Source organism: Patella vulgata, chromosome 9, assembly GCF_932274485.2.
Source record: "Patella vulgata chromosome 9, xgPatVulg1.2, whole genome shotgun sequence".
Classification (NCBI taxonomy): Eukaryota; Metazoa; Mollusca; class Gastropoda; family Patellidae; genus Patella; species Patella vulgata.
In genome coordinates this window covers 13,156,037-13,169,066 of record NC_065887.2, presented here as the reverse complement: position 1 = coordinate 13,169,066, position 13,030 = coordinate 13,156,037, and the positions used below count along the sequence as shown (strand labels likewise).

General features: G+C 37.1%; 1 long non-coding RNA gene across 1 annotated transcript; it reads right to left on the bottom strand.

Moving 5' to 3' along the window:
• Positions 1 to 2,713: 2,713 nt before the first annotated feature.
• On the bottom strand, positions 2,714 to 12,917 carry LOC126832209 (uncharacterized). Its single transcript, XR_007684596.2, has 3 exons — positions 12,727 to 12,917; positions 10,728 to 10,928; positions 2,714 to 7,084 (listed from the first exon to the last, which is right to left on the bottom strand). It is a non-coding gene; the product is annotated as an uncharacterized LOC126832209 (long non-coding RNA).
• Positions 12,918 to 13,030: the final 113 nt, after the last annotated feature.

Here is a 13,030-nt window from a genome sequence, read left to right as displayed (position 1 = left end):
GTACGATAATTGTGTCTCCAACATGGGATACGTTTCAGACATTCTATTGTCTTTGCAATGTTTTGAGTAACATTCATACGAGGGACTCGAATTAAACATTTATTGTGTTTTGACTATATAGAAGTGTTAGTTTTGTATTTTTTTTTAGTAAAATTCATATTTGGGTGAAGTGAATTAATTGGATACTGGAAATACGGGGATACGCATGACTTAGGTTAAAGTCAACACTGATGAGGCCTGGCGATCATTCCTTGCGGCCATATGTACGCTCCATTTTATAATATTCAAAATTCAGAGGGTATACAAATATAAAACACAATGTACAGGAACTGATCCTCCTACAGAACGGAGAGCCTGACACGATCCCGTGAGCACGTTGTCATGCACCTAAAAGATCCAGTTAAAATTCAAATTAAATATATGGATCGTAGCGACGCTGTCCGAGCAAGAGTTCCCTCTAGCACACTACATGGCGTATGCTGTATTCATTAGCCTGGATGGAGCAATAAAAGTTGAACGTTAAACGACCATTCAATTTACGAGAAACGATTGAGTGTTTAAGATGTTCGATAACTGCGGGTCCTTGCTTTACAGAAGGATTTTGAGTATTTGAATTTCGCCATTGGTGAATATTGTAACTTTTGTATAAATGTTTGAATATTATTATTTGATCATTTAGTGCTTAATACAAACGAGGTAAATGACATAAAGTGCTTTATTTTTAAATTTGTTTGTAATATCCAAATCTTAATTTTTTTTATAAATTTGTGTACAATATACATATAAATCTGAATGTTTTGTGTTTATAAATTTGTGTACAATATCTAAATGTTTTGTGTTTTTAAATTTGTTTACAATATCCAAATCCTAATGTTTTGTGTTTATAAATTTGTGTACAATAACCAAAGTGTTTTGTGTTTTTAAATTTGTGTACAATGTCCAAATCTAAATGTTTTGTGTTTTTAGATTTGTGTATACTTGCTAAATCTAAATGTTTTGTGTTTATAAATCGGCGTGACACTATGGGGACAGATAATCGTCTAGGACATGCTTGGACTTCACGTTGTTGGATCAATTATTTCAATCATCAATTAATTGACTCTTGAACACCGTTTATGTTGTTACTAAGTTTATGTAACGAATACAGCAAACTACAAAGGTTATATACACGAAACTACAATATCTATGATAGTTACTTTTTGAGTTATTAAATTATCCACGGTCTGTGTTTAATATCCTTTCTAACTCAGACCTAACGGCTTAAACGTGGCAAGAGCCACATACTTCTTGTTAGTTCTACATAAGGTTCGCGCTAGGATGATGTGTTCGCCCTAGCCTCTAAGCCGAGGAGGCTATAGGTATATTCCCCTTGAGCTCCGAATGATTGTCTGAGGGTAAATCAAACCCGCTCTTTCCTATATAGAAAATGTAATGCGTCATCTATTAGGGCGGGACAATTACCATTTTTGGGTAAGTGTTTCATATAGGCACCGTTTAACGTCAACATCATTCTATTTAATTGGACTAATCCGTGCACGAGGTGACTGGACGATAGTACCCTACTTTCCAGAAATAGGTACTGACATAAGTGTCTGTGAGTTAGACTAAGAAGTAGCAGAGTAATGCAAGCTACTTAATTACCCTAGTTTTCGTCACACATCATGTAGGTAAAGATTTCAATATTAAACAGAACACTTTTCTTAGACCTAAAATAATCCTATAGTATTGGTTCAACATCTAAATCTGAGTGTTTTGCGTTTTTCCTCTTATCAGAACGGGACCTGCGGCAAGGATAAGATGAATAAAACGAGATCCTAAATTATCGAACTGTCATACTAGTTAACGAACAGCCATGTGTATATTTCAGCCGCCAGGAGTAGGTATTTAGTCGGAACTGGGCTAGTGAAGACGGGCATACGCCATACAGTGTGCTACGAGGGAAATTTTGCCCGTAAAGCGGCACTACGGCCTGAATGTTTTGCGTTTTTCCCCTTATCAGAACGGGACCTGCGGCAAGGATAAGATGAATAAAACGAGATCCTAAGATTATCGGACTGTCATACTAGTTAAGGAACAGCCATGTGTATATTTCAGCCGCCAGGAGTAGGTATTTAGTCGGAACTGGGCTAGTGAAGACGGGCATACGCCATACAGTGTGCTACGAGGGAAATTTTGCCCGGAAAGCGGCACTACGGCCTACTCTTATATCGGATTCCAACCATGTGATCTTACACGTGCACGCCAATGTGTACACGGGACCTCGGTTTTATGTCCCATCCGAACGACTAGACAGCTGTCATTGTCAGGCCCTCCGTCCTGCATCACTGACAAGGTGGAACCACGCCGGAAAATCTGGATAAACTTTCCAGGCCAATGCAGGGACGAATAAAACGCATTTTTTTATCCGGCTAATGATGGTTATAAGTTCAAATTCCGGACCGTAACTTCCTGGATTGTGATCACTAACAGAACCAAAAGTCGCATTTTCTTTAGTATGTTCTCTATCCATCTCTTACCTTATGTGGGTAAATCTTGCCTGGCAACCACTGGTTAATACAATATGTGTGAGAGAGAGAGAGAGAGAGAGAGAGAGAGAGAGAGATTGTGTTTAACGTCCACTCGACACAAACCAGGTCTAACATATGGTTCAATTTTATTTCAATAATTCGCTTGCAGGTAGGTGTCTTTAGCAGTGGGAAGAAACCCGAGTACCCGGGAAAGCCCACGAATCGACCCTTCTCCTTGTCACATACAACCGGGGAATTGTAACCACACCAGTGGACTCAATGGCAGACCTTATGATACAACGCGCACGCGCTAACCACCCTCACCCGGGTGAGTGATAGTGTAAGCATTTGTGTTATAACAAATTGGTGGACAGTTTCTGTAATCTTTGCTGGACTAATTCGAAACATTTAATCAAATTCAGAACTGGAGTGAGTACAAGTATTGGACGGACGGATTGACAGTCTGGGTGACCGCATCATACAACATGTTAAAATATCCAAAAATCTAGAAATACACGACATCGTCAGCCGAATCCTCCAAAGAATTACTTGGTAACTGGTAGTGGATCCATAAACACTATGAAACAATTAATGTAGAGTTAAAATTATATAAACTGCTATTTTAAACCGCCATACATGTCCACTATCCTCACTAGTTTCGGTATCCCCAGTGGTTTAATTCTGTTCTACTCCACTAAACCCTGGGTTAATTTATGGGGGAAGACACGTTTTCAAGTTATCCGCCCTTGATGATTGTGCTATTTTTATCGACCAATCTCATAAATCGTTAATTGAAAAGGAAGTTTGCAAAGTTAAGTAACTCTCATCTGATAAGGTTAGGAATTGGCCTAAATTAAAAGTCCAAATTATTCTAATTGCGTATTTATTGACAACAAATTATATAATATATTAATGAACACTGTGGAGTTTTATGTAGGTTTAAGAGTTTTATTGAGAATTGTTCGTTATTGAGAGTTTTACGTCCACGTGATATTGCAGACAAGTTCCTGTGAATCAAATTGCAAAGTATAAGTTCAATAATAATAAACATAACAGAATGAAACATTTCAGATAAGAACGAATATTAATAATAATAACAAAAGCAAAACATATAGATGTTATACATATTTGAAATCTGCGAAACATACTACAGATTTTGATAATACAATTAAATATAAACGAATTAGAAATATATACATTATTTACATAAATCATTCAGTAAATGGACATGAATATGATTATCTACCCTTATTAAAACAAAGGCGAAAAGACAGGTTTGATTGGATCGTAGACTATAGCTACAATCAAGGCCAGGGCAGATAATTTGAAATCGTGGGAATCCTACGGATTAACCATGTGTATAGTGGAGTAGTACGGAATGAGCACACTGGGAGAAAGGGGTTAAATATGTGATTTGTACAGCAATTACACAGTTTCAAAGGGTGATAACTCTGACTAGTAGAACAACTACAAAGTTTCAAGAGGTAAAAAATCTGAATTTTTTTAGGGTTTGGGTTTAAAGTTTGGGGCAAAAATAATCCCAGATTAAAAATTCAACAAGAATCTTTGTCAATTTAAAATAATATATTCACCTCAGTCTTTTGAGTTTCACAAGGAAATAAGTATGATATCCTATCAACAAATCAACAAAATACATTCAGTGTAGACATATAAAAAAGTAAAAACATAGCATCATGGACAAGCCTGGGAATAAGGTACCGGTCACAGTCTTTGTTATACATAAAATATCACAGAAAGTATATACAATGTGATAGTTTGTGCCTAACAAAGTTTGACAGATGCCTCATGTCCAGACTTGTATATATACGTTATGTGATAATTTGTATTCAACAAAGTCTGTGACAGGTTCTTTATGTTCTAGTTTGGTCATGACATGTGGTATCGGAGATTAAATATCTAATCATCAAAGCAGTCACTAGACAATATATCTTTCAACAGTACTGTATTCTGTGCTGCAACGGGTAGGCCAAGATGTAAAACTTTGTTTTTGATATTCCTACCCAACAACTCGCGTACCCTGTGTTTACACATATACATTAAAGATGGCGGCATGGCAGACATATTGTCTAACCATTCACAAATCACGGAATCAGGCTCTTCTTTAAAGCCTGACATTGCACAACTCGCTACATCATCAGGATTATGTTCTCCTTTAAAAGTCAGACATTTTTTTCTAGAGAGGCCACAATCATACAAAAACTTCAATAATTCCAAATTCTTCTCAGTATCATAGGCTGTACACACATCATCACCAACCCAAAACTCATAGCACCAGTCTAAATTACCATATGTGAATTTCTGGATGTAGACATTCTCTGACACGAAATAGTCTAAAGGAAAACGATAACCATACCATCTGTACCAACATGAATACAGCAGAGGTGTACCTCCACCATGGCATACTGTATTAGGATCTAAATTGTTTTCCAACAAAAACTTAAGCACTGGTTTCATTTCGCTATGTGGATTAAGATCAGATGGAAGGCTAGTTAAGGTATAAAATTCCCTCTGAAGTAATTGTAACAAAGCCATATGCAACAAGCCAACAGTGAGGCTGATGTCCCCCGCCGAAATTGCAAAATAAATAGATGACACATATTAATTAATCGCACATTTATTTTTTTCACTAAGTTTCATCACTCTCTATCAGATAGAATCAAGATTATCTTGTCCCAAACCATCGACAAATGAAATCGATTAGCTCTGCTTAGCTTCAGCTCGAAATGTTAATTATTGAACTCAGTCAAGACATTCACCTAATGAACATCTACATATACATCAAGTTTAAACATTCACCTAATAGACACCTATGCCAAGTTTGAACATTCTACCTCAATTAGAAGGAGAGTTATTGTGTTCCAAAGTTTCTACCAATCAAATTGCTTATCACTCTGCTTACCCTCAGCAAAAAATATTCATTATCGAACTTAGTTAAGGTATTCATATAATAAATCTATACACCAAGTTTCATCAATCTCACTTAATTAGAACTAAAGTTATCGTGTCCCAAAGCATCAACCAATCAAATTGCTTATCTCTGCTTACCCTAAGCGGAAAATGCTCATCTTCGAACTCCATCAAGGCATTGACCTAATCAACACATACACCAAGTTTGAACATTCTAGCTCAATTAGGAAGAGAGTTATCGTGCCCCAAAGTATCAACCAATCAAATTGCTTATCTCTGCTTACCCTAAGCGGAAAATGCTCATCTTCGAACTCCATCAAGGCATTGACCTAATAAACACATACACCAAGTTTGAACATTCTAGCTCAATTAAAAGTTATCGTGTCCCAAAGCATCAACCAATCAAATTGCTTATCTCTGCTTACCCTAAGCGGAAAATGCTCATCTTCGAACTCCATCAAGGCATTGACCTAATCAACACATACACCAAGTTTGAACATTCTAGCCCAATTAGGAAGAGAGTTATCGTGTCCCAAAGCATCAACCAATCAAATTGCTTATCTCTGCTTACCCTAAGCGGAAAATGCTCATCTTCGAACTCCATCAAGGCATTGACCTAATAAACACATACACCAAGTTTGAACATTCTAGCTCAATTAGGAAGAGAGTTATTGTGTCCCAAAAAGTGTGACGGACAGACAGACGGACAGACAGACGGGACAGACAGACGGACAGACAGACAGACAGACAGACAGACAGACGGACGAACCCATTTTAATAGTCCCCTGCTTTCTTCAAAAGGCGGGGGACAATAATGTGCAATTGTCTTGTTTATACCTTAAATCAGCCCCAGCTTCTAGCAAAACTTTCATGGAAGATTAATAGCTGCTAATTGTAAACATTCATTCAAGTTAACCGTAATCCCCAAATCTATCAAATACTTAACAACAGGTGCCACTGAACCAGCTCGTAAAGCTTGTTCTATGAAACAGTCAAATGAAAAATTTGATTTTAGAGTGAAACTACAGCCTGCTTCATGTAGATGATGTATACATGCGATGACCCGTGACGATGATGTGGATGTATTTTTTCTAATACAATGATGAAGAGCGTTTCTACCATTTTTATCTCTGTAATCTACAGTGGTACGATATTTCTGATTATAAATATGTAACTTGTTTCCGTGTCCCCAATAGTCTCCACGCCTGTATTTATAATAATTATCATCAACAACTCTCCATTTTACATTCCGTCGACTGAGATAACCCAATTTTAATATTTCCTTTAAACAAAGATCATACCAAACACTTGCTGCTATCATCAGTGGTGTCATACCATCTTTGTTATGTCCAACATATAAATTGGCACCAGCTTTTATTAATAACTTTAAACAGTTCAGTTTGTCATCAGCACTTACATCATCACTGGCTTTTAAACAGCGGCAAGTTGCTGTTTCACCCTCACTATCTTTTAAATCCACCGAAGCTCCAGATTTTAACAGAAAATCCACACAATCAACATTTCCCTGACCAGCTTCCTCTCCTAACAAAGTTGGATAACGAGTAGTGTTGTTAATAATGTTTGGATCTTGTGTAATTAAAGTTTTCATTTGGATCAATCTTGGTCCTAGAACATTCTTTCTGTCAATCCTGAACAGAAAAACAAATCACATGTGAAATAAATTAGAGAGAGAGAGAGAGAGAGAGAGAGAGAGAGAGAAAGAAATGGGGTTTAAATCCACTCGACACAAACTAGGTCAATTCAGGACTAGCATATGGTTTAATTTTCGCTTGCAGTGGGAGTCTTTAGCAGTGGGAGGAAACCGGAGGACCCGGAGAAAACCCAGGAGGTTGGACAGGCAACTCTAATCCTTGTCACGTACAACCGGGGATTCGAAACCACACCAGTTGACTCAATGACAGGCCTTATGATACAGCGTGCACGTGCTAACAATTCGGCCATCCAACATCCCCTGAAATAAAATAACAATAACAAGTAGATTCATGCTGAAGCAATAGTGTTCCCTACAGTACCCCAAAAATTGCAAAAACGGATTTTTCACTAAACTGATCTTTTAAGTCTGCTATATACAGCAGTGTAAGAATCCTCAAGGGGGGTGGGGGTGGTAGATGGCCGAATGGTTAGTGTGTGCGTGTTGTTTCATAAGGTCTGTTATTGAGTCAACTGGCGTTGTTCCGATTCCCCGGTTGTATGTGACAAGGAGTAGGAATACCTGTCCAACCTCGTGGGTTTTCTCCGGGTCCTCTGGTTTCCTTCCACTGCTAAAAACCCCTATGTGCAGGCAAATTATTGAAATAAAACTGAACCATGCTAGATGTTAGTTCCGAAATGAACTAGTTTGTGTCGAGTGGACGTTAAACCCCATTTCCCTCTCACCAACCTTCAATCAAATGTAATTAACAGAATCCGTTAATATCTGTAAATCATTCTTCTTAAAGATACATTATGGGAGATTGAATAAAGAGCTGGCAGTTCTCACTATAATAGTTAAAAACTAGATAATGTAAAGGGAATTTGCTGAAAATTTCAGTAAAATTGATCCTCTCTGAACCAAGAATTTAGCGATTGAATTTTCAGCCTAGCCTCGATCATCATTACTTAAGTCGGTACGATAAAAAACCTAGTCTTGATTATCCTTTTCATGATTAAATCATGAATGAAAGTTAAGCAGCAAATCGGATCATAATCCAGTAAATATTGCAGGCTAGCGTTGACATTGAGAGTTGATTATGGTCTGGATAAGTTAATTAATGTCAAATTAATAATTTAGATAACATTCCAGGCCTAAAGAAAGACATGCAATAGGCAGATTTAGCTCTTTCATAATGCATGTTTAACCTAAGCAGAAAATTCGCGTTATCAAACTAACTAAGCAAATCGGATCATAATCCAGTAAATATCGCAGGCTAGTGTTGACAACAAGAGTTGATTATTGTCTGGATAAGTTAATTAATGTCTATTTAATAAATCAGATAACATTTCAGGCCTAATGAAAGACATGCAATAGGCAGATTTATCTCTTGCATAATGCATGTTTAACCTGAGCAGAAATTCTCATTATCAAACCAAGGTGTTGATGTAATGAAACTACATGTATACACCAAGTATCACCACTCTCATAGAATTAGAATCAAGCATTGACCAATCAAATTACTTATCTCGGCTTAGTCTAAACAGAAAATGCTCATTACCGAACTCCAACAAGTCATTCACTTAATAAACACATACACCAAGTTTAAACACTGTAGCTAATAAGCGGCAAAAAGTGTGACAGGCCGATTCTGCTTCCTTCAAAAGGCAGGTGACAAAAAATCATTTCGGAAAACAATCTAAATACAGACATATATTTTGTTTCGTTTTTTTATACTTTCGATGGCCTACACTACATGTACATGAAGATCTGACCGGTTGTAGTGGAAGGTTTTGACCCTATGACGTCAGACATTGGTTTACCCACAGTTCTGTGCATCACACGCCAAGAACTCGCCATAGCAGACAGTTTATTGGCTTATCCCACTTCAACCAGAACGCCGGTTATATGACAACTCTTCCAGATCCTAGTGTTGTGAAGACAAGTAAAATGAAATTTTGAAGTATAAAAAATAAAACGAAACGAAATAGGATCTGTATTTTAATAAGATGACATCCTCTCCGGTGCAGGTGTAATGATAAGATGACATGTTTTGACTACTTACATGTGTATTCCTCTCCAGTACAGGCGTAATAATCAGTCATTGTTTTTAAGGTGAGCGGGGGATCACGTGGCTAAGTGGGTAAGACGCTAGCTCGCTAGCCTGGAGGTCGGGTGTTCGATCCCTGCATTGGCCGAGAAAGTTCATCCAGATTTTCCGGCGTGGTTCTCCCTTGTCAGTGATGCAGGACAGAGGGGCTGACAAGGAAAGCTGTCTAGTCGTTCGGATGGGACGAAAAACCGAGGTCCCGTGTACACATTGGCGTGCACGTAAAAGATCCCTTGGCAGTTGGAATTCGATATAAGAATAGGCCGTAGTGCCGCTGTCCGGGCAAAATTTCCCTCATAGCACACTGTATGGCGTATGCCCGTCTTCATTAGCCCAGGTTAGGAGCAGAACAGTAGGACGTTAAACTCCATTTCATTTCATTTAAGGTGAGCGATCGCTCTATCGCAGCGCAATTTGCGATACATATTTTGTCCGTTGCTAATCAAAAATTAAAATCTAACGTTTTTGATTCGCAGTAACTGCGAATCATTAATATGCCTGTCATTTGGGATATTGACACAAAGATTTATCCACATTTCTCAACACTTTCAACGTGTATAAAATATCAAATAAATTTTATAAACAAAACGGAATTCTCCGTGTGACATTTTCTTCTCGAACTACCCAGATTCAATTCATTATACTATATAATACAGGGACATAACTCTATGAATCGGGACGATTAAACCGGAAATAGGGAATCAAGTAGTACCACTCACGTTGCGAGACATGCCAATTTCGAGTAATTATATCAGTATTCAATTTGAAAAAAAATAAATTCAGTGTATCCCCCACGTATTGTAAATAAAATATAAAAAATAAATACGTGTAAACGTATTGTAAAATGAGAAATCAAAGTAAGAATTCCCGTAAACTATTATTGTTTATATCGCGTGCGTCTAGTTAATCGAGATTATTCGTAAAATACCGCGTGTTTCCGATTGAACAAAAATAATAACACACGATAAAAAGCAGACGAAATTGTTTTTTAACGAAGAAATAAGAAGCCACTGCCAAGAATTTGCTTCAGATATAAGGCCTAACCAAAAGTCTACATTCATTCAGAAATGTTCACAGCTACCTGTAGAAGTTCTAAAATTCTAAAAAATCTTAAGAATGAAATATAATCATTTGTTATCAATTAAAATTAAAATAATCTTGTTATTTAGGTGTTTTATGTTGAAACTGAAAAACTGCTAATCAATTTTTAAATTTGCTAATCAAAATTGGCAAAATTGGACTTTTTGATTAGCAGTGCTGCTAATCATCTGTGAAAAATTACCGACAGCCCTGCCCCTAACATGCAGTTATTGATCTTCAGAACCATTTCCAATACACACAAAACTAATCATTCCCCTTGATGTCAGATCACTCTCCTTAATTTCTAAATCACTCTTCTCATCGAAACTGGGAGAGCTTTTTAGGGGAGCGATTTTTTCAAATTGTTGATTAAGGGGAGCTTTTTTCGGCACTCTTCTAAAATACAAACAACAACAACTGAATAATAAGACGACAAGTTTTAACTACTTACATGTTTGTCTGTCGAGAATCGTATCTAATATTTCCATGTTCATTATATTCAAAAGATCGGTCATCATCAGGTTTATAGTTACTCAAGGTTCCTCTATTTGATGTAATCTCAACCCTCTCACCACCTTCCCTTAGACATGCTTTATTCTTTACTGTTCCACCAGTTGAATGTTCAACTCGTATCCTTACTCCACATATAGATCTACAAATATAAGAATATTTATTATATGACAAGATATTAACTATGCCAAAACAATAAAAAAAATACAGTTTTATCTATGACTTCTACTTCATGCAAAAAAGTAGGATGTTAAACCCCATTTAATTTTAGAGTGCTGAATTATGAAAACTAATAGACCGCATGCGATCCAAAGACTGCATTCATTCATGCTATATAAATAAGCTTTCATGTAGCTAATAACATACCAGTAAATGGAAAAATACATATTTGACCGAGTTGGTCCATACCCTCATGCTGAAAGGGGAGAGAGAGAGAAGGGGTTTAACGTTCACTCGACACAAACTAGGTCTTTATTAACAGTTGGAGGAAACCGGAGAAAACCCACCAGGTTGGACAGACGACCCTACTTATTGTCACGTACAACCGGGGAATCAAAATCCTGCCAGTTAACTCAATGACAGACCTTATGATACAGCGCGCACGTGCTAACCATTCGGCCACCCACCCTCCCCACATTCTGCATGGGATTAGGGGGCTAGATTACCTTGAGACCAGTGATTCTCAACCAGTGTGCCATGGCACACAGGTGTGCTGAGAGATCTTCCTAAATGTACCGCGAAATTTTGAACGGCACACTAAGAAAATGTGAAAACCCACGTGATCCCAATTGAGTATTAACTGATGCCTACTGATAAGTTCATAGCTGTGTTTTTCTTTATTTAGTTTGAGTCATTCTATGTGTCTAATACTAGTCTCTGTCTACAGTTGTATGCCGTCTGACTTATCATGTTTTTATTTTGCAAAATTCAAATATTTTTCATATATATTTAGTCAGGTGTGCTGCTATTTTTTCATGTATTCCAAGGTGTGCCGTTGGCAAAAAAAGGTTGAGAACCACTGCCTTGAGACACCCTGGAGTAGCTTCAAGCGAGCTACTCTGATGGCAAACATTCAGCCTGATAAAGATTTTGCACAAAATTTTAAAATGTAACAGGTGTGACGTCTTAATGTCATGAAGGCAGGGCTAAACATAATATGCTGTGTACAACAAGAAATCAAAATAAAATAAGACAATTAAAATCGCAAGTAAGTAGGGATCCTTATGGGTCGCGCAAAATGCACGATTAATCTATTCAATTCTATTAAAGTCCTGCTTGATTAACTTTACTGATAATACTCAACCATTTTTTTTTAGCTACGTTCTCGAGTGTGGAAGATTACATGACATTTCGGTCCCGCTACATTTCAGACTTAGACCTTTCAGACTAAAAAATAAATATGGCCTTAACGTTTCGGACTCGGGCAGGTGACATTTTGGAATAAGTTGAAAGGAAAGTTGATCACAACTGTAAAATTTATAATAAGCCAAAAAGGATTTTATAAAAATAACATGCAGGTAAAATTTTACCGCTCACCATCAAGTACGTACAGCACGTGGAGTCGTGGATTTCGCACTGTATAGACCACATTTACTATTCGATAAAAGAAAAACAGCGAAGTATTACTAACACAGATTTTCAACAATATTTTAATTTTATTGTCAAGTCGCTGATCAAACAAAACTAAAGAGAACTAGCAGTGTTATTCTTTTATTAGCGGTCTCAACAATCGTTGATCAATCAAATATAAAAAAAAAAAAAAAAAACAACTATCAGCGCCACATATGATAAAAAAAAAACCCATCTGTTACTAATATATCAATCTTTTAATTATTTATCCGAGTCCGAAACGTCGTCAAACTGAGTCCGAAAGGTTGTCTGTGTTGAGTCCGAAATGACGCGAGACCGAAATGTCGCGCTACTGTGTGCTCATGACAAACCTGAAGAGACCTCGGGGATGCTTGATTCATTCACAAACAGTGTCAATCGAGTAAAAAGTTGAATTCATTAGCAAAAATACCCAGTTTTATAAGAAAGCTTTGTTAATACGTGTATATTCGTTACAAATTCATACAGGAGAAAATTAATAATTGAAACTACCACTCTTTTTTTTTCCGATTTTACTAAAGGAGGGATAACTCTCGCCGACAGCCGAAGCTTTATATTAAATTTGGACTTTGATCAAACGCGCCATATCAGGGACAAAACACATTAGACTTTATTGAAATGTCTTTTATAGTCCAA